The sequence below is a fragment of the Triticum aestivum genome, chromosome 6B, assembly GCF_018294505.1.
Source record: "Triticum aestivum cultivar Chinese Spring chromosome 6B, IWGSC CS RefSeq v2.1, whole genome shotgun sequence".
NCBI lineage: Eukaryota > Viridiplantae > Streptophyta > Magnoliopsida > Poales > Poaceae > Triticum > Triticum aestivum.
Genome location: NC_057810.1, coordinates 183,018,785 through 183,040,855, shown reverse-complemented (window position 1 = coordinate 183,040,855; position 22,071 = coordinate 183,018,785). Strand labels below are relative to the sequence as shown.

The 22,071-nt window shown below is 44.1% G+C and overlaps 1 long non-coding RNA gene, 8 other non-coding genes and 1 pseudogene across 9 annotated transcripts; all 10 read left to right on the top strand.

Annotated features, from left to right (window-relative positions):
- The first annotated feature begins 15,710 nt into the window (after positions 1-15,710).
- Positions 15,711-20,877, top strand: LOC123136478 (uncharacterized). Its single transcript, XR_006467015.1, has 2 exons — positions 15,711-16,238; positions 20,518-20,877. It is a non-coding gene; the product is annotated as an uncharacterized lncRNA (long non-coding RNA).
- On the top strand, positions 16,896-16,996 carry LOC123140406 (uncharacterized; annotated as a pseudogene).
- On the top strand, positions 17,161-17,305 carry LOC123140452 (small nucleolar RNA snoR2/U65). The gene has a single exon (XR_006470011.1). It is a non-coding gene; the product is annotated as a small nucleolar RNA snoR2/U65 (small nucleolar RNA).
- LOC123140246 (small nucleolar RNA SNORD14) lies at positions 17,332-17,452 on the top strand. The gene has a single exon (XR_006469890.1). It is a non-coding gene; the product is annotated as a small nucleolar RNA SNORD14 (small nucleolar RNA).
- Positions 17,570-17,690, top strand: LOC123140251 (small nucleolar RNA SNORD14). Its single transcript, XR_006469894.1, has one exon. It is a non-coding gene; the product is annotated as a small nucleolar RNA SNORD14 (small nucleolar RNA).
- LOC123140254 (small nucleolar RNA SNORD14) lies at positions 17,831-17,951 on the top strand. The gene has a single exon (XR_006469897.1). It is a non-coding gene; the product is annotated as a small nucleolar RNA SNORD14 (small nucleolar RNA).
- On the top strand, positions 18,070-18,190 carry LOC123140249 (small nucleolar RNA SNORD14). Its single transcript, XR_006469892.1, has one exon. It is a non-coding gene; the product is annotated as a small nucleolar RNA SNORD14 (small nucleolar RNA).
- Positions 18,312-18,432, top strand: LOC123140253 (small nucleolar RNA SNORD14). The gene has a single exon (XR_006469896.1). It is a non-coding gene; the product is annotated as a small nucleolar RNA SNORD14 (small nucleolar RNA).
- On the top strand, positions 18,798-18,893 carry LOC123140403 (small nucleolar RNA Z43). The gene has a single exon (XR_006469969.1). It is a non-coding gene; the product is annotated as a small nucleolar RNA Z43 (small nucleolar RNA).
- LOC123140319 (small nucleolar RNA SNORD34) lies at positions 19,035-19,116 on the top strand. The gene has a single exon (XR_006469943.1). It is a non-coding gene; the product is annotated as a small nucleolar RNA SNORD34 (small nucleolar RNA).
- Positions 20,878-22,071: the final 1,194 nt, after the last annotated feature.

Below are 22,071 nucleotides of genomic sequence, written 5' to 3'. Positions count from 1 at the left end.
TCCCACTTGCACTAGAGTCAATAATCTAGTTACATTGTGATGAATCGAACACCGATAGAGTTCTGGTGTTGATCATGTTTTGCTCGCGGAAGAGGTTTAGTCAACGGATCTGCGACATTCAGATCCGTATGTACTTTGCAAATATCTATGTCTCCATCTTGAACATTTTCACGGATAGAGTTGAAACGATGCTTGATGTGCCTGGTCTTCTTGTGAAACCTGGGCTCCTTGGCAAGGGCAATAGCTCCAGTGTTGTCACAGAAGAGTTTGATCGGGCCCGACGCATTGGGTATGACTCCTAGGTCGGTGATGAACTCCTTCACCCAAATTGCTTCATGCGCTGCCTCCGAGGCTGCCATGTACTCCGCTTCACATGTAGATCCCGCCACGACGCTCTGCTTGCAGCTGCACCAGCTTACTGCCCCACCATTCAACATATACACGTATCCGGTTTGTGACTTAGAGTCATCCAGATCTGTGTTGAAGCTAGCGTCGACGTAACCCTTTACGACGAGCTCTTTGTTGCCTCCATAAACAAGAAACATGTCCTTTGTCCTTTTCAGGTACTTCAGGATATTCTTGACCGCTGTCCAGTGTTCCTTGCCGGGATTACTTTGGTACCTTCCTACCAAACTTACGGCAAGGTTTACATCAGGTATGGTACACAGCATGGCATACCTAATAGATCATATGGCTGAGGCATAGGGGATGACACTCATCTCTTCTTTATCTTTTGCCGTGGTCGGGCATTGAGCCGAGCTCAATCTCACACCTTGCAATACAGGCAAGAACCCTTTCTTGGACTGATCCATTTTGGACTTCTTCAAAATCTTATCAAGGTATGTGCTTTGTGAAAGACCTATGAGGCGTCTCGATCTATCCCTATAGATTTTGATGCCTAATATGTAAGCAGCTTCTCCAAGGTCCTTCATTGAAAAACACTTATTCAAGTAGGCCTTAATGCTGTCCAAGAATTCTATATCATTTCCCGTCAAAAGTATGTCATCTACATATAATATGAGAAATGCTACAGAGCTCCCACTCACTTTCTTGTAAATGCAGGCTTCTCCATAAGTCTGGATAAACCCAAACGCTTTGATCATTTCATCAAAGCGAATGTTCCAACTCCGAGATGCTTGCACCATCCCATAAATGGATCACTGGAGCTTGCATACTTTGTTAGCATTCTTAGGATCGACAAAACCTTCCGGCTGCATCATATACAACTCTTCCTTAAGATAACCGTAAGGAATGCCGTTTTGACGTCCATCTGCCATATCTCATAATCATAGTATGCGGCAATTACTAACATGATTCGGACGGACTTAAGCTTCGCTACGGGAGAGAAGGTCTCATCGTAGTCAACCCCTTGAACTTGTCGATAACCCTTAGCAACAAGTCGAGCTTTATAGATGGTGACATTACCATCCGCGTCCGTCTTCTTCTTAAAGATCCATTTGTTTTCTATCGCTCGCCGATCATCGGGCAAGTCAGTCAAAGTCCATACTTTGTTTTCATACATGGATTCTATCTCGGATTGCATGGTTTCAAGCCATTTGTTGGAATCTGGGCCCGCCATCGCTTCTTCATAATTCGAAGGTTCACCGTTGTCTAACAACATGATTTCCAGGACAGGGTTGCCATACCACTCTGGTGTGAAACGTGTCCTTCAACTTGATCCAAAGTACCTAGATCATCATCATTAATTTCCTCTCCAGTCGGTGTAGGCACCACAGGAACATTTTCCTGAGCTGCACTACTTTCTGGTTCAAGAGGTAGTACTTCATCGAGTTCTACTTTCCTCCCACTTACTCCTTTTGAGAGAAACTCTTTTTCCAGAAAGGATCCATTCTTGGCAACAAAGATCTTGCCTTCGGATCTAAGGTAGAAGGTATACCCAATGGTTTCCTTAGGGTATCCTATGAAGACGCATTTTTCCGACTTGGGTTCGAGCTTTTCAGGTTGAAGTTTCTTGACATAAGCATCGCATCCCCAAACTTTTAGAAACGACAGCTTAGGTTTCTTCCCAAACCATAATTCATACGGTGTCGTCTCAACGGATTTAGATGGTGCCCTATTTAAAGTGAATGTAGATATCTCTAGAGCGTATCCCCAAAATGATAGCGGTAAATCGGTAAGAGACATCATAGATCGCACCATATCTAATAGAGTGCGATTACGACATTCAGACACACCGTTACGCTGAGGTGTTCCAGGCGGCGTGAGTTGTGAAACGATTCCACATTTTCTTAAGTGTGTACCAAATTCGTGACTTAAATATTCTCCTCCACGATCTGATCATAAGAATTTTATCTTTCGTTCACATTGATTCTCTACCTCATTCTAAAATTCCTTGAACTTTTCAAAGGTCTCAGACTTGTGTTTCATCAAGTAGACATACCCATATCTACTCAAGTCATCAGTGAGAGTGAGAACATAACGATATCCTCCGCGAGCCTCAACGCTCATTGGACCACACACATCAGTATGTATGATTTCCAATAAGTTGGTTGCTCGCTCCATTGTTCCGGAGAACGGAGTCTTGGTCATTTTGCCCATGAGGCATGGTTTGCATGTGTTAAATGATTCATAATCGAGAGACTCTAAAAGTCCATAAGCATGGAGCTTCTTCATGCGCTTGACACCAATGTGATCAAGGCGGCAGTGCCACAAGTATGTGGGACTATCGTTATCAACTTTACATCTTTTGGTATTCACACTATGAATATGTGTAACATTACGTTCGAGATTCATTAAGAATAAACCATTGACCATCGGGGCATGACCATAAAACATATCTCTCATATAAATAGAACAACCATTATTCTCGGATTTAAATGAGTAGCCATCTCGTATTAAATGAGATCCAGATACAATGTTCATGCTCAAACTTGGCACTAAATAACAATTATTGAGGTTCATAACTAATCCCGTGGGTAAATGTAGAGGTAGCGTGCCGACGGCGATCACATCGACCTTGGAACCATTCCCGACGCGCATCGTCACCTCGTCCTTCGCCAGTCTCCGCTTATTCCGCAGCTCCTGCTGTGAGTTACAAATATGAGCAACGACACCGGTATCAAATACCCAGGAGTTACTACGAGTACTGGTAAGGTACACATCAATTACATGTATATCACATATACCTTTAGTGTTGCCGGTCTTCTTGTCCGCTAAGTATTTGGGGCAGTTCTGCTTCCAGTGACCCTTCCCTTTGCAATAAAAGCACTCAGTCTCAGGCTTGGGTCCATTATTTGACTTCTTCCCGGCAACTGGCTTATCGGGCGTGGCAACATCTTTGCCGTCCTTCTTGAAGTTCTTCTTACCCTTGCCCTTCTTGAACTTAGTGGTCTTATTGACCATCAACACTTGATGTTCTTTCTTGATTTCAACCTATGCTTACTTCAGCATTGGAAATACTTCAGGAATGGTCTTCACCATCCCCTGCATATTGTAGTTCAGCACAAATCTCTTGTAGCTCGGTGGGAGCGACTGAAGGATTCTGTCAATGACCGCCTCGTCCGGGAGGTTAATCTCCAGCTGGGACAGGCGGTTGTGCAACCCAGACATTTTGAGTATGTGCTCACTGACAGAACTGTTTTCCTCCATCTTACAACTATAGAACTTGTCGGAGACTTCATATCTCTCGACCCGGGCATGAGCTTGAAAAACCATTTTCAGCTCCTCGAACATCTCATATGCTCCGTGTCGCTCAAAACGCTTTTGGAGCCCCGGTTCTAAGTTGTAAAGCATGCCGCACTGAATGAGGGAGTAATCATCAGCACATGACTGCCAAGCGTTCATAATGTCTTGGTTCTCTGGGATGGGTGCTTCACCTAGCGGTGCTTCTAGGACATAATCTTTCTTGGCTGCTATGAGGATGATCCTCAGGTTCCGGACCCAGTCCAAATAGTTGCTACCATCATCTTTCAGCTTGGTTTTCTCTAGGAACGCTTTGAAGTTCATGTTGACATGAGCGTTGGCCATTTGATCTACAAGACATATTTTGCAAAGATTTTAGACTAAGTTCATGATAATTAAGTTCATCTAATCAAATTATTTAATGAACTCCCACTCAGATTGACATCCCTCTAGTCATCTAAGTGTTACACGATCTGAGTCGACTAGGCCGTTTCCGATCATCACGTGAGACGGACTAGTCATCATCGGTGAACATCTCCATGTTGATCGTATCTTCCATACGACTCATATTCGACCTTTCGGTCTCTTGTGTTCCGAGGCCATGTTTGTACATGCTAGGCTCGTCAAGTTAACCCTAAGTGTTTTGCATGTGTAAAACTGTCTTACACCCATTGTATGTGAATGTAAGGATCTATCACACCCGATCATCACGTGGTGCTTCGAAACGACGAACTTTAGCAACGACGCACAGTTAGGGGGAACACTTTCTTGAAATTATTATAGAGATCATCTTATTTACTACCGTCGTTCTAAGTAAACAAGATGCATAAACATAATAAACATCACATGCAATTATATAATAGTGACATGATATGGCCAATATCATATAGCTCCTTTGATCTCCATCTTCGGGGCTCCATGATCATCTTCGTCACCGGCATGACACCATGATCTCCATCATCGTGTCTTCATGAAGTTGTCACGCCAACGACTACTTCTACTTCTATGGCTAACGCGTTTAGCAATAAAGTAAAGTAATTTACATGGCGTTCTTCAATGACACGCAGGTCATACAAAAAATAAAGACAACTCCTATGGCTCCTGCCGGTTGTCATACTCATCGAAATGCAAGTCGTGATTCCTATTACAAGAACATGATCTCATACATCACAATATATCATTCATCATTCATCACAACTTTTGGCCATATCACATCACATGACAATTGCTGCAAAAACAAGTTAGACGTCCTCTAATTGTTGTTGCATCTTTTACGTGGCTGCAATTGGGTTCTAGCAAGAACGTTTTCTTACCTACGAATAACCACAACGTGATTTTGTCAACTTCTATTTACCCTTCATAAGGACCCTTTTCGTCGAATCCGCTCCAACTAAAGTGGGAGAGACAGACACCCGCTAGCCACCTTATGCAACTAGTGCATGTCAGTCGGTGGAACCTGTCTCACGTAAGCGTACGTGTAAGGTCGGTCCGGGCCGCTTCATCCCACAATACCGCTGAAGCAAAATAAGACTAGTAGCGGCAAGCAAGTTGACAAGATCTACGCCCACAACAAAATTGTGTTCTACTCCTGCAATAGAGAACTACGCATAGACCTAGCTCATGATGCCACTGTTGGGGAACGTTGCAGAAAATAAAAAAAATTCCTACGGTTTCACCAAGATCCATCTATGAGTTCATCTAAGCAACGAGTGATAGGAGAGAGATGCATCTACATACCACTTGTAGATCGCGTGCAGAAGCGTTCAAGAGAACGGGGTTGAGGTAGTCGTTCTCATCGTGATCCTATCACCGGAGATCCTAGCGCCGAACGGACGGCACCTCCATGTTCAACACACGTACGGTCAGCGTGACGTCTCCTCCGTCTTGATCCAGCAAGGGGGAAGGAGAGGTTGATGAAGATCCAGCAGCACAACGGCGTGGTGGTGGATGCAGCAGGACTCCGGCAGGGCTTCGCCAAGCAAGTGCGGGAGGAGGAAGAGGTGTAGCAGGGGGGGAGGTGCCAAGACTTAGGTGTGGCTGCCCTCCCTCCCCCCCTCCTTTATATAGGCCCCCAGGGGGGCGCCGACCCTGGAGATCAGATCTCCAAGGGGGCGGCGTCCAGGGGGGGTGGAGTGCCCCCCAAGGCAAGTGGGGTGCGCCCCCCACCCTAGGGTTTTCAACCCTAGGTGTAGGGAGGCAAAGGGGGGCGCACCAGCCCGCTAGGGGCTGGTTCCCCTCCCACTTCAGCCCACGGGGCCCTCCGGGATAGGTGGCCCCACCCGGTGGACCCCCGGGACCCTTCCGGTGGTCTCGGTACAATACCGGGTGACCCCGAAACTTTCCTGATGGCCGAAACAACACTTCCTATATATAATTCTTTACCTTCGGACCATTCCGGAACTCCTCGTGACGTCCGGGCCGAGACTCCTAACAACATTCGGTTTGCTGCATACTCATATTCATACAACCCTAGCATCACCGAACCTTAAGTGTGTAGACCCTAAGGGTTCGGGAGACATGCAGACATGACCGAGACGACTCTCCGGTCAATAACCAACAGCGGGATCTGGATACCCATGTTGGCTCCCACATACTCCTCGATGATCTCATCGGATGAACCACGATGTCGAGGATTCAAGCAACCCCGTATACTATTCCCTTTGTCAGACGGTATGTTACTTGCCCGAGATTCGATCATCGGTATCCCAATACCTCGTTCAAACTCGTTGCCGGCAAGTCACTTTACTCGTACCGTAATGCATGATCCTGTGACCAGACACTTGGTCACTTTGAGCTCATTATGATGATGCACTACCGAGTGGGCCCAGTGATACCTCTCCGTAATACAGAGTGACAAATCCCAGTCTCGATCCGTGTCAACCCAACAGACACTTTCGGAGATACCTGTAGTGCACCTTTATAGTCAGCCAGTTACGTTGTGACGTTTGGTACACCCAAAGCACTCCTAAGGTATCCGGGAGTTACATGATCTCATGGTCTAAGGAAGAGACACTTGACATTGGAAAAGCTCTAGCAAAACGAACTACACGATCTTGTGCTATGCTTAGGATTTGGTCTTGTCCATCACATCATTCTCCCAATGATGTGATCCCGTTATCAACTACATCCAATGTCCATAGTCAGGAAACCATGACTATCTATTGATCAACGAGCTAGTCAACTAGAGGCTCACTAGGGACATGTTGTGGTCTAAATATTCACACGTGTATTACGATTTCCAGATAATACAATTATAGCATGAATAAAAGACAACTATCATGAACAAAGAAATATAATAATAATCCTTTTATTATTGCCTCTAGGGCATATTTCCAACATTGATTTGGGTCTTCCTTCTCCCCTAGGTCGTGATGCCCAAGACCAAGCACTCCGCATGCAAGCAAGTCACCGGTGGGCCGTCTCGCACGTCTCGTCGTGGTGGCTCCGATGACTCCCAGGAGCGGGCTCGTCCTCGGAAGCGCGCCGCCCGTCCTCACAGCTCTTCTAGCAACTCATCCTCGGAGGGACCCGACTATGAGGATGAAATGGATGATTTGGAGCAGCCCGCGTTTGTGTCTGTTCGCACATCCGCACCCAAGCCGGGAACTCGTTGGCCCACCTTCCAGCCTCCTCCTCATCCGGTCCAACCTCACGGGTGATGCTCGTCATATCTCACTTGAACCTCCTCTAGCACCCGACCGTCACGTTAAGCGGTTCAACGTGATTCCCATTGCCTCCTATCTTAAGTTGCATCGTGATGTTGATCAATTCATGGTTGCTCGTGACTCTAGGGACCCTCGTTTTCGCACTAATGTCCAAGCTGACATTTTTACCACTATCATCATTCCTAAGGGTCTTTCCGTTCATTTGTGCATTGATTTAGAGCATATTCGTACTCATCAGGAAAAATATTCCGGGGCTATTGAGCTCATTGAGTCCTCCAATCTTGCTGCCCCATTTTCATTTCAACATGACTTCAACCAAGCCGCCATTCATCAATTTTATGCCACATGCTTTTTTGGTCCAAACAACATTGTTACTTGGATGACCGCTGACACAAAGCTCTCGGTGTCCTACTCTCAATTTGTTACTACCCTTGGTTTTCCTTACACCGGGTTCAAAATTCACAATGATGACCCTGACCATAGACCCAAGGGCCCTGATGCATGTGCTGATCTTATCAAACCCCTACCCCAACTGACTGATGATGAGAAGCATAAGGGTTTTAACCAAGTTTCCATTTGGCGTGCTCCCTTCTTCATTATCTATCAATGTGCCATTCGCACCATTTATCCTAAGATAGGTGACAAGGGGTCCTGCAGTAGCTACTGCATTGATCTCATGCATCGCCTCTATGCGGCTCCGAAGGGGAAGATCAATGTGCCTCATTTTCTATGGCATGAGCTTCGCCTTGCTTCCTTTCAACACAAGCGGGCCTTTCCTCATGCTCCCTTTCTTCAGGATTTCATCGAGAGTGTGGCTTCGTTTCCTATTGCTCGCACTCATTTGCATGAGCGATGGGTCATTCCGCCACACATGGCCGATAACTATGTTCCCCAGGACTCCTCTTCTTCTGCTCATCCGCGCCGCACTGCTGCTAGCATCCCTCATTCTGCTACCTCCGGATCTGCACCCTTTGGTCGCATTGCTCGCTTTCTGGGGAAGTCCCACTTTGCCTTGATGAAGGTTGTTTTGTTTAACTGCTCCCAAAATCACGCTGTTGTCACGCGCCTTATCACCTCCAAGAATGCTCTGAAGACTCATCTGAGAGACTCCGGAGTGTTTGATGTGAGTGATGATGACCGTTTTCCTGATGAGCCACCTTCTAATTTTGGTTTCCCCTCGGGTCCTGAGTGGGCTGACTTCTTTGACAAGGCTGGTGGTAGTGGTGCACATGATGATGATGATGATGCTCTCTGATGCTGTTACGACCTCCTTTTGGGTATTTGATGCCAAGGGGGAGTAGGCATGCATACTATGATATTATGATATTAGCTTGTTAGCTTGTAATCGAACTCATTGCTATGATTGTTGATTAGCTTGTATCGAACTTATGTTATGAGATTGTAGAAACTGATGTTCTATGCTATGAGTGATGAATCTATATGGAGCTTATTGTCTTAATTATCTTGTGTATTAGATTTGGTTGTGTTTGGTATCATATTGAGGAATAGCCCTCTTCATGTTTAGTCTCTATGGTATCATATTGAGGCGGAGCTCACTCCTTGCTTATTCTTTGATTATTGAGCTCCACAACAAATCCTTTCGATTCCTATTTTTATGTGTGTGCATATATGTTGTCATCAACTACCAAAAAGGGGGAGATTGAAAGTGCAATCATGCCCTTAATCGTATTTTGATGTTGATGACAACATGTATGTCGGGACTAATCATGTTTATCAAGTATATCTCAGGATTATGTCTCAAAGGCCGTGTGTGGATGATGACTAGGGACAAAAGCATATAACTCAAGATTGGAGATACAAGACATTAGCCTTTGCTTTGTTTACGGTTGGTTCTTGAGTATAGGGATCCCACACTATTAAGAGGGGATCGTTGGATCTAGTGAAAGACTTGCTCAAAGCCCACAACTCTTGTTTTCTCTCCGGTCGTCCGGTACTCTACGGATGTCCGGTCCCTCTCAGCTGTCCAGACGTCCGGCTCTCTCCGATCGTCTGGTGTTCCCCTTACAGAAAGTTATTTGCAGATTTCTGAAACACTCCGGACGTCCAATCTCCGGATGGCAGGCACGTCTCGGATGCCCGATATTTCCACCACAGAACCATATTTACGGATTTCCGGGCCTCTCCGGTCGTCTGGGCTCCGAACGACCGGCACGTCTTGGACGTCTGTATCCTGTGTACAGATTCGTGGCTCATGTATTCCCAGCAGTCGGTCGACCGATATTCGTTGGACGTCCGGACCTATTTGTGTCAACGGACATCCGGTGTTGTCCGGACGTCCGACCCCTCCTGTGCACTTAAGTGGCCAAACGGTCACTTTTCCACACCTACTATATATATGCCTCTCCCCTCCACGGGATGAGGTTGACCATTCACTTTGAGCTTGCCAAGAACACTCTCCACTCTCTCTCTCTCTCTCTCTCTCTCTCTCTCTCAACCCTCTACATCAAATCCTAGATCCCCAAGTGATTTAGGAACATTTGAGAGAAGTTCTCCGATCAAGTGATAGATCCACTCCTTCTCCTTCTTTGCACCAAAGGAATTTGTGATTTGAGCAAGTCTTGAGCTTTTCCCCGTCGTTCTTATTACTCTTGGAGGTTGGAGACTCCTAGGCGGTAGGAGTCTTTCGGAGAGGAATCAACCTTTGTGATTACCCCCGGAAAAGTTTGTGAGGGTTTGGAGACCACCCCAAGGTCTACCAGTAGTGGTTAAGAAACGCCTTCGTGGTGTTGTCTCAAAGTGAGAATAGGTGAGCCTTCGTGGCGTTGGTGTGCCTTCCTGGTAACATCCACCTCTCTAACGATGACTAGCTTCCCTCCAAGGAAGTGAACATCGACATACATCCTCGTCCCCCGGAAGTTGCAGTTATTCCTAACCCTAACTTTCTACTTGTGGTTACTTGTCTCTTAGCACTTACTTATATCATATTGTGCTTGCTTACCTTTCATGCTCGTGTTACTTGCTTAGTACTTTGTACCCACTTGCAATTGTTAGGCTCACCTTCATATTCTGCATTATTGCCTAAAATTGCTAAGTAATAATTAAAAATTTGTAATTGTACCTATTCACCCCCCCTCTAGGTCCATCTCGATCCTTTCAACCGGGATGGGCAATGAATCAAGAGTGACATGTATGAAAAATTATGCATGGTGGCTTTGCCACAAATACGATGTCAACTACATGATCATGCAAGGCAATATGCCAATGATGAAACATGTCATAATAAATGAAACAGTGGAAAGTTGCATGGCAATAATATCTCGGAATGGCTATGGAAATGCCATAATAGGTAGGTATGGTGGTTGTTTTGAGGAAGATATAAGGAGGTTTATGTGTAATAGAGTGTATCGTATCACGGTGTTTGGATGCACCGACGAAGTTTGCACCAACTCTCAAGGTGAGAAAGGGCAATGCGCGGTACCGTAGAGGCTAGCAATGATGGAAGGGTAACAGTGCGTATAATCCATGGACTCACATTAGTCATAAAGAACTCATATACTTATTGCAAAAGTTTATTAGCCCTCGAAGCAAAGTACTACTACGCATGCTCCTAGGGGAAGGGTTGGTAGGAGTTAACCATCGCGCGATCCCGACCTCCACTCATAAGGAAGGCAATCAAAAGAGCACCCCATGCTACAAATTCGTTACACAACTTTTACCATATGTGCCTGCTACGGGACTTGCCAACTTTAACACAAGTATTTCTCAATTTCATAATTACCCAACTAGCATGACTCTAACATTACCACATTTATATCTCAAAACAATTATCAAGCATCAAATTGATCATAGTCCTTCAATGCACTTTCTATGATAGTTTTTTATACCCAACTTGGATGCCCATCATATTAGGACCAATTATATAACCAAAGCAAAATACCATGTTGTTCTAAAAGACTCTCAAAATAATATAAGTGAAGCATGAGAGATCAATAATTTCTACAAAATAAAACCACCGCAGTGCTCTAAAAAGATATAAGTGAAGCACTAGAGCAAAATTGCCTAGCTCAAAAGATATAAGTGAAGCACATAGAGTATTCTAATAAATTCTGAATCATGTGTGTCTCTCCCAAAAGGTGTGTACAGCAAGGATGATTGTGGTAAACTAAAAAGCAAAGACTCATATCATACAAGACACTCCAAGCAAAACACATATCATGTGGTGAATAAAAATATAGCTCCAAGTAAAGTTACCCATAGACAAAGACGAAAGAGGGGATGCCGACAAAGACGAAAGAGGGGATGCCTTCCGGGGCATCCCCAAGCTTAGGCTTTTGGTTGTCCTTGAATTTACCTTGGGGTGCCTTGGGCATCCCCAAGCTTAGGCTCTTGCCACTCCTTATTCCATAGTACATCAAATCTTTACCCAAAACTTGAAAACTTCACAACACAAAACTCAACAGAAAATCTCATGAGCTCCGTTAGTGAAAGAAAGAAAAACCACCACTTAAGGTACTGTAATGAACTCATTCTTTACTTATATTGGTATTAAACCTACTGTATTCCAACTTCTCTATGGTTCATACCCCCGATACTAGCCATAGATTCATCAAAATAAGCAAACAACACAAGCAAAACAGAATCTGTCAAAAACAAAATAGTTTGTAGCCATGCTACCTCTTGAGCACTGCAATGGTTTTCCCTTGAAGAGGAAAGGGTGATGCAGCAAAGTAGCGTAAGTATTTCCCTCAGTTTTGAGAACCAAGGTATCAATCTAGTAGGAGGCTACGCGCAAGTCCCTCGTACCTACACAAACAAACAAGAACCTCGCAACCAACGCGATAAAGGGGTTGTCAATCCCTTCATGGTCACTTGCGAAAGCGAGATCTGATAGAGATAATAAGATAAGATAAATATTTTTGGTATTTTTATGATATAGATTGGAAAGTAAAGATTGCAAAATAAAGTAGATTGGAAACTTATATGATGGAAAATAGACCCGGAGGCCATAGGTTTCACTAGTGGCTTCTCTCAAGATAGCATAAGTATTACGGTGGGTGAACAAATTACTTTCGAGCAATTGATAGAAAAGTGCATAGTTACGAGAATATCTAGGCATGATCATGTATATAGGCATCACGTCCGCGACAAGTAGACCGGAACGATTCTGCATCTACTACTATTACTCCACACATCGACCGCTATCCAGCATGCATCTAGAGTATTAAGTTCATAAGAACAAAGTAACGCATTAGGCAAGATGACATGATGTAGAGGGATAAACTCAAGCAATATGATATAAACCCCATCTTTTTATCCTCGATGACAATAATACAATGCATACCTTGCTGCCCCTATTGTCACTGGAAAAGGACACCGCAAGATTAAACCCAAAGCTAAGCACTTTTCCCATTGCAAGAAAAATCAATCTAGTAAGCCAAACCAAAATGATAATTCGAAGAGACTTGCAAAGATAACCAATCATACATAAAAGAATTCAGAGGAGATTCAATTATTTCTCATAGATAAGCTTGATCATAAACCCACAATTCATTAGATCTCGACAAACACACCGCAAAAAAAAGTTACATCTAATAGATCTCCAAGAAGACCGAGGAGTACTTTGTATTGAGATTCAAAGAGAGAGAAAAAGCCATCTAGATAATAACTATGGACCCGAAGGTCTGTGGTAAACTACTCATAACTCATCGGAGAGGCCTTAGCGTTGATGTAGAAGCCCTCCGTGATCGATTCCCCCTCCGGCGGAGCGCCGGAAAGGCTTCAAGATGGGATCTCATGGGAACAGAAGGTTGCGGCGGTGGAAATAGGGTTTCGTGATGCTCTTGGATGTTTTCGGGGTACATAGATATATATATATATAGGCGAAGGAAGTCGGTCAGGGGAGCCACAAGGGGCCCATGAGGGTGGGGGGCACGCCCACCCCCTTAGGGCGCGCCCTGGACCCTGTGGCCGCCTCGTTCACTTCTTGACGTCCACTCCAAGTCTCCTAGATTGCGTTTGTTTCAAAAAGATCTCTCCCGAAGGTTTCATTCTGTTTGGACTCCGTTTGATATTCCTTTTCTGCGAAACACTGAAATAGGCAAAAAAAAACAATTTGGGTTGGGCCTCCGGTTAATAGGTTAGTCCCAAAAATGATATAAAAGTGTATAGTAAAGCCCATAAACATCCAAAACAGGTAATATAATAGTATGGAACAATCAAAAAATTATAGATGCCTTGGAGACGTATCATGCCACGCCTTCAGCCTGCTAGTATTAATCACAGAGACTAAATTTGCTCTTATATTGCACTTTCAATTATGAATTACATGCTAACTAATGTGCAAATTTAACCGAATGAGATTTAAGAAAATTTTAGAGAACTCAAAATTAGTAAAAGCAAATACACGCCCCATTAGTGAACTAATCTATTAGCTGTAGAGCTCATATATGAAGAAAACTGAACCAGTAGATTGTAATCCATACAGAAATGAACTAGCTGCTAGTTGTAATTCGAGTATCGATATACATACCCTTAGATTTAGAGCGCAAATCAAGTAGACATAGTGGTGAAGTTGAGGACACAACACCTCCACAGAAGCAATCGAGATAGAGCAGCCATGACTAACACCATAGCATGCTAGAACCCCGGTAGTCGGCAACGTGTGTGTGTCTCCTACAGCCTGGCGACTAGCGTATGATCGATGGACAATGATGGCGGCCAGTTATGCACGAGCGAAGCGAAAAATCACCACATCAATTAACCGATACATCTAAGACTACGTGTAGTGCTAGGTCATGAGGCAACGAGATAGAAAATATGCGGAGCCATGACGGCCTGATCATGGGCTCGTTTAGTTGGGCTTTGTTGCATACGCGGAAGCGTATAACTGCATGAATTGGACTAGGCCTAAAGTAGTAACTAATTGCGAATATTTACATACATGGCGTGATCTTATGAAGAGGCGAATCATTAGGCGAGTCTAGCCCCGGCTCGCCCCAGTCCCTACCCCTTTTTTTGCATCCGCATCTTTTGAACGCCGCTGATGCACCTCTCTGGCCACCATCCAGGCATGCTCCGATGTCCACAACCCCGCCGACGCTCCTGCTAGCCTTGGTCTATTATTGCTTTTTCTTTGAGAAGATGTTCTACGGGTGCTAGGTTCGCTCCCGTCAGGCGCGCGATAACTGCTCACAGTGACAGATCGTTGGCCACCAGCCTCCTATGGCTGGCCCATCCCGCTCGTCGCGGCGAGCACGGACTGTGAATTATCTTTTGATGAGATCAATAGCCCACCTCAACTAGCCAGGCCTGTAATACGGCCCATCCCGCTCGTCGTGGAGAGCATGGACTGTGAATTATTTTTTGATGAGATCAATAGCCCGAAATCACTAGTTAAGGAGTACTCCTTGCGGAGATCACTCCAACTTTTCCAGGTTGTGACAAATGGCGTGCTGCATGTGCGCCACTTGTTGCAACCTGGGAGTTTTCCCTTTTTTCGTAGTTCCATTTATTCAAAACGTTTTATCTCTTAAATCGTGTGTCCAAATCTTGAACCGCTTTCGCCGTTGGATTCTTCGCGTCGAGATCTTCAAAACTAGGTCTCATGTTGATAGGTTTTATGAACTTTTTTTTCAAAAAAAAAACGAACGAAAAAACCGAACCGGAAGCACAGGTTTTTTCCCTTTCCGTAAGAGGCACGCCCGTGCCTCTGACGAAATCACAACTGTGCCTCTCGCTAAAAATAAATAAATAGAAAACACGTTTTTTTCCGTTTTTGAGGAGGCACGACAGTGACTCTCGAGAAAGCATAACCGTGTCTCTCGCGGAAGCAAAACCGTGCCTCTCGCGAAAGAAAAAAATAGAAAAAATGTTTTTTTTTCGTTCCAAGAGGCACGGCCGTGACTCTCGCGAAAGCACAACCGCGCCTCTTCGAAAGAAAAAAAAACAGTAAACTCATTTTTGTTTCCGTTTCCAAGAGGCACGCCCGTGCCTCTCGCGAAAGCACAACCATGCCTCTCGTGAAAACAAAACCGTGACTCTTGCGAAAAAAATGTGTTCTTTTGCGCATTTTTTTTGTCCAACAGGTAGGGAAGACCGATGAAAAACCAAAACGTCAAGAAAAACCCGGAAAAAACCGTTTAAAAAGCCAAAAACGCGTGCGGAAAAATAAAAAAAACAAAATCCGGAGGGAACGACCAGAGTGCGACACGTGACGAACACTCGTTAATTAGTTGCTCCCTCAATAGCCTACCTCAACTAGCCAGGCCTGTAATACGGCCCATCCTGCTCGTCGCGGAGAGCACGGACTGTGAATTAGGGTCTGACGCAGACCCTAAAACACATGGGCCGTATCGAATTGGTTTTCTTGAGCCCGACGAAGATCGCCCACCCCTATACATTCTCCAGCGCCCCACCCGTCCACCCCCAACCCTTCACCAAACCCTCTTCGCAGCGCCGCCGCCGCCGCCACGCCCTCCCAGATCTCAGATCCCATCTCCTCTCTTCCGCATCCTCCACCCCACCCCCAGCCTTATCGCCGCGCCCCGCGCCTGAGCGCCTCACGTCAGCCGCCGCGCCCGTTCCCCCGAGACCCCGCCGTCAATCCGTCCCCGAGCCCTCCGCCTCAGTCGAGCCGCATCTCCTTCTGCTGGATCTCGTCCGGATGACGGGCGCCGTCTGCCGGTTTTGTCGGGGAGCCCGGCGGCTCTGTGGTGTTCAAGCAGGAACCTCATGCTACCGGCAGGATGCGGCGCTTGCTTGAACATCCCAGAGCCACCGGCGTGCCAAAATTCACGCAGAAGGAGACCCCTCGAGGAGTGATCCGCCAAGCTGGAGTACCTGAACGTCTTCTTCAAGTACTCCACTTTTTTTTCTTGCGGAGAAAAAGGTGGAATACCTGAAGAAGATTTTCAGGTAGTCCATTAGAAAGCTCACCATATTACCTCCAAGACCGTGCTGCATCCCGCAGAGGTGAGGCCCGCTATCTCCAGTTCTGCACTTTTGACTGTTGTATCCTCAACGTGTTTTATGTTTTGATGCCTGTGCATATTTTAAGTAGATACTGTATGCAGCTACTACCTGTTTTTCAAGTTCAGGCAGATTATGGTTTGTTCGCAGTGATGCACTCTAGGTCTAGGTTTGATGGTAATTGTAATTCTTAATCATGATAGTTATTCAGTAGGAATGAAAGCATGGCAAAATTATGGATAATATGCTAACCTTTTTTTTTATGTTTTCAAGTACGGTTACTTGTGCGTATTGAAGTTCAGCACAGGCATGCTCCTATAGCTGGATAAGAATTATGCATTAAAATAGATATGTAAAAATGAAAATAGCATTCTAATTGGAATGCTAGGTTTGAAGATTCCATATGGAGGTTGGTAGCGTAACTCTTTAAGTCGGAAGTGTGATTCATTTGAAGCCGTTGCGGCAATGTTCTAATTCGCGCACAGTTTTCCTGTGCTCCTTTTGCAGAAAACTATAGTGCAGTTGGGTATTTGTGCTTATGCCAGTACTTGTGCTGTAGATTCTCCCTAACTGATTGGTTTGTTCTCTCTATTTTTTCTGATTTGATACCCGTTTCTCGTTTTTTACATGTTCTTTTCTGTTTGCATCATTAGCTGGTTAGGGAGTTTTGAGCGATGATGACATTATGTGGACTAGAGTTTCTGATACTGCCTCTTCAGCAGTACTTTTGAAGACAAACCCTTGGCTGTCTGAGCTCTCCCCCCCTTTGTGCATTTATATCTTTTGATTAGTTCATGTATTCTTTTGTTCATTACCAATTCCTCAGGATGATTTATCAATTCCTTGAGATGATCGTGTTTCTCATGGTATAATTGCTTGGACCTTGGGTTGTTGTATTGTGATCTTTGTGTGGTGTTTTTCATTGGTCCTGATGCCATTTCGCTGGTAGCTACAGCTTTGACTGGAGATATTACATTGTGCCAAGAGAGTGATCTTGACGTCTCAAATTTGATAGGAATCTGTGGACATGATTTAGTAGGTACGCAGAGCCATATTTTGTGATTACACTTTCTGATTTTAAGTTGGAGGGAATCAATGTCGATGATGATAAAACATAGGCTTGTTTCTCAAAACATTCGCAGTTGCCACCTAAGAGCTTTCGCCCTGCCAGGCTTGAGAGCTAATGCTGCTAATTCCTTCCTTGGATGTCTGAGACATTGATTTTACTCATTTGAATCTTTTTTTGTCTCTGCTCTATCTTTTTGATTTAACAAGATATTATGTTATTGTACTTGCTTTGTATACTTTGCTTATTTTTAATTGGGTGAAATCAATGGCGATGGTGATAAAACTTAGGCTTGTTTCTCAAAACATTCGCAGTTGCCGCCTAAGAGCTTTTGCCCTGCCAGGCTTGAGAGCTAATGCTGCTAATTCCTTCCTTGGATGTCTGAGCCATGTTGATATTACTCATTTGAATATTTTTTTGTTTCTGTTTTATCTTCCTGCTTTAAGAGGATGTGTTTGTGATTATACTTGCTTTGCAAACTTACCATAATATGTTTTCACTGTACTTATTTGGAAGTGGGGGAAATCAATGGTGATGATGATAAAACTTTGGCTTGTTTCTCAAAACATTCGCAGTTGCAGCCTAAGGGCTTTTGCCCTGCCAGGCTTGAGAGCTAATGCTGCTAATTCCTTCCTTTGATGTCTCAGCCATGTTAATTTTACTCATTTGAATCCTTTTTTTGTCTCTGCTTTATCTTCTTGATTTAACAAGATATTATGTTATTGTACTTTTTGTATACTTTGCTTACTTTTAATCGGGTGAAATCAATGGTGATGATGATAAAACTTAGGCTTGTTTCTCAAAACATTCGCAGTTGCAGCCTAAGAGCTTTCGCCCTGCCAGGCTTGAGAGCTAATGCTGCTAATTCCTTCCTTGGATGTCTGAGCCATGTTGATTGTTTGTCTCTGTTTTATCTTCCTGGTTTAAGAGTATGTGTTTGTGATTATACTTGCGTTGCAAACTTACCATAATATGTTTCCACTGTACTTATTTGGAATTGGGGAAATCAATGGCGATGACGATAATACTTAGGCTTGTTTCTCAAAACATTCGCAGTTGCCGCCTAAAAGTTTTCGCCCCGCCAGGCTTGAGATCTAATGCTGCTAGTTCCTTCCTTGGATGTCTGAGCCATGTTAATTTACCTGATTTAATGTTCTTTGTGGCCGTCTGACTTGATGATACTGGTTTTGATCTGATATATTTGTACTAGGATGAGAGGTGTAGAGAGCTGCGGGATAATAAGAATATTAGAACCATGAAATTCCAGTTACCTGCCCATTCTATTCAGGTTCATACCGCGCTTTGCTATATATCTGCCTGTTTGGAACATAGGATTCTGAAACGTAGAAACATATGATAAACTAAATCTTGTTTCTCAAAACATTCACAGTTGCTACTAAGTATTTCTCAAAACGCTCATTGGTGTTAACATGATTGTGTTGCATCCTTTAGTATCTTCATTGAGGAGAACCAGAAGTTTGGTTGGTTTTTCTGGAGGACGGTGAAGATTGATATTTGGTCTCGTTAGTCGTAATTGGCATTTTTTTGCCTTGCCGACCATACTGCTATATCACCACCCATATTCTGAGTCCTCCAGTTACATGTTTTCCTTTTTTGGTTTCGATTTATATCCATTTTGTTTGATGATGATTAATAAACTAAACTATGGAAGAAGAGTATCTTATCTGTTCTTAAGACCAATTATCCATATTTTTATGTTGTTTTACAATTGTTCTTACCTATGATGAGTTGCGAACTGTATTGCCTACATTGTTTGAACAATCTGTGAGAAGCTTATGCAACGTCTGAGGATGAACAAGGAAAGGAACAAATTTTCTTATTTGCTCTTAGCTGACGGCAATTACAGCATCTACTTTTATACTACTCAATTAGTTTCTCCAAAATGATGATTTCAGAAAGTGGCCCGACAAATTTGCTAGCTGTATTCTTTCTTTACCTTATCCCGGTTCATGTGATGCCTGTCTCTTTGACTTTGTGCCGATGTCTGATCCGCAGACTAAACTTTCTGAATTTGATTCTGGGAAGAGCTGCAATTTTCTTTTTGCGTTCGTTTTACAATGCTGTAGCGTGTTAACAGGTGACTGGAACTTTCAAACATGTGTGTAAGAAAAAGGATCACAATTTTTTTATTGTTTTTGCAATTATTCTGTGTTTTACCGTTCATCTGGGATCATATGCATCCGTGAGGAGAAACTTCGTGCCAGTCAAGTAAACCTTTTCATTAGATGTTTTCTGCTGTACAAGTTTGGGCCGGTTTGGCACCCCGCCCGTGCAGCGACGTGATTGGCCCACTCCACTCCTCTCCATGCAGCGCGTGGGCCTCCCTCAGCTGCGTGGTCGTGGATGTGAATACGGCTGCTGCGCCCCTCCTTCGCCGAGGACAGGCGCACCTCCTGGCCCGTGGCCTCCTGCTGCCCACCTTTAAATTGATGATCTACTGTGTACATTTATAGTAATTACATACAAACAAAATGGTGATGAAATTAAATTAATTTTGAATTATTTATATCTACAGTAAATACTCACTAACAGTCTTTCCTCCTTCATTTTACACTAGACTAGCATTGTAGCACCGTTTTCCTTCTGAATGTTAGAGGATCTGGTTCACTATTTCAGTTCTGTTAGAGTACAACTTATGTATTCCAGAATTTATGAATGATGTAATATATTTCCATGTTTATCACGTGAATTGCATCAATTTGCAATTGAGATTTTAACTTTTGCAAACATAGCTGCAAAATACAAAGTGATTTCTTCGAATTTATGTTTTGGGATCATGAGGTAGTGTAGATTTATCAACACCTACTGTTTGTCATATTTGACATTATGAGTGCCTACATTTTGTCTAGAAAACAGAATTAATAGTATCATGTATTAAAACAGCCCCAGATTTGTCTTTTTTGCACAACCCTCATTTCAATGTATTTTGAACTGCAACTGTAATTTTTTTCTGAATTTTTTGAAATATAAAAATATAAATTTCAATGAAATTTCAAATATTAATTTAAAGGCTTTACGCGCCCCAAAAGGGACTTCCGCTCTTTTAATCTCTATGTAACCAAACAGGAGAGACCTTTTCTTTAGTAGAGAAAAAGACTACTGGTGGGTCTTTTTTCCATGGACTAAAAAAAATTTAGTCCTGTGCAACAAACACCCCCTTATACTTCGCTAATGCTTCGTATCTCTGCTGAACAGGCGCGTCCCTAAATCATGTCTTCCTCATCAATAAAGAACAACACTTGATTACGCTTCAACACGTTAGCCGTGTTGTGCCACTCCCTCCGCCGGTAGTGGTGCAGGTGTCGGATTATCCGACCCTCTTCCCCTTGTCTTGGCGGCGGGTGGGCCAGCCAAAGGCCCAGGCCAAGGCGCCTGGGGCGACCTCCGGCTGCCCTCTGCTCGGCTGTGGGCCGAATGGCTGGCTGAGCCGAAATTCATTTTTTTTCTCTAATACCAGAACATATGTGTGACGTGATATATTTTCATGTTCTACATGTTGAAATCATACATATAATATTTGCGATTGAGATTTTCTTTATCTCTTGCAAAGCTAAATTCAGTACCTTTGCAATATTGTTTCTCCGTTGAGTACGAGGTATTTCGGAATATTTCTATGATGTATCTATTTTCATGTTAACACATGTCGAGAATAATACGTCTATTTGCAATTGAGATTCTTAATTTCTTGCAAATACATATGCAAAATTCAAGGTGTCATCCTTAGCAATTTGAGATTCACACTAATGATTTTGAGATTATGCAATTTGTAATATAAATAAATTATTGGTTTTTCATCAATCTTGATGTATATATATATGTGTAATTTCAATATAAAAATGAAGGGTTATCCTCATTGATGATGGGATTACACATATATAGCCCCAAAGAGGTGCATGTGAAGAGACATGAGACAACGGCCTTGATTAGGAAAAACAGGAATTAATAGGATTAAATAAATCCTAACAAATCTTTATTACGCTGAGATATGTATGATCTTTAATGTGTTATGTTCCCACAATTGAGATTGAGCATTTTCAAGTTGGTGGTTTTTAATTTACTTCTTGTAAATTAAGTAATCAATGGCTAACAATTTGAGACCCTCGCCCTCAATGGCGACAAGTGGGTCATGAACATCAAAATCAGTCTTGCATCCTGTTAAAATAATAATCTCACGGTTATTAGGGGAATCCCCGCTCTTGCCGCACGTGATGTTCCGGATCCGATGCGCCAGGTGTCCTTCAGTTATTCGCCGTCAATGCCTTGTCAGCTGCTTGCGTGTTGCATCCGAAACTGCTGCCGGGCTGCGCTTCCCTTCTCTTCCCTCAGGCCAAGCACTCTCTTCACAGCCCACCTAGGCCTGCCACCCCCCCTCGCGATCAGATCCATCGGATTACGATCGGAGGCTCCGAAACGGTCTCAAAGCCCCCTAACCCTAGCCACCTATCCTATATAATCAACCCCTACTCCATTTTTGGGCATTACCTAGCCTCCACCTACCCCTAGCCTTCTCCCACCTCGCATCCTCCGCCCCCTCCTTGAAATCGCGCCCCCAATCATCAGCCGCCGCCTCCTCCTTGATTTCCGGTGCTAACCAGCCTCCCTCCGCCACTTGGCGCTGCCCTAGTGGTCAGCCGCCACCACGCCGTCGCCCTCCACCTCTCCCTGCGCGCCACCTCGCCTCCCCCAGCGCACCTCCACCACCACGGGCCCTGTGAAGCCCATCCGCGGCCCACCCCGGGCCGATCTGGG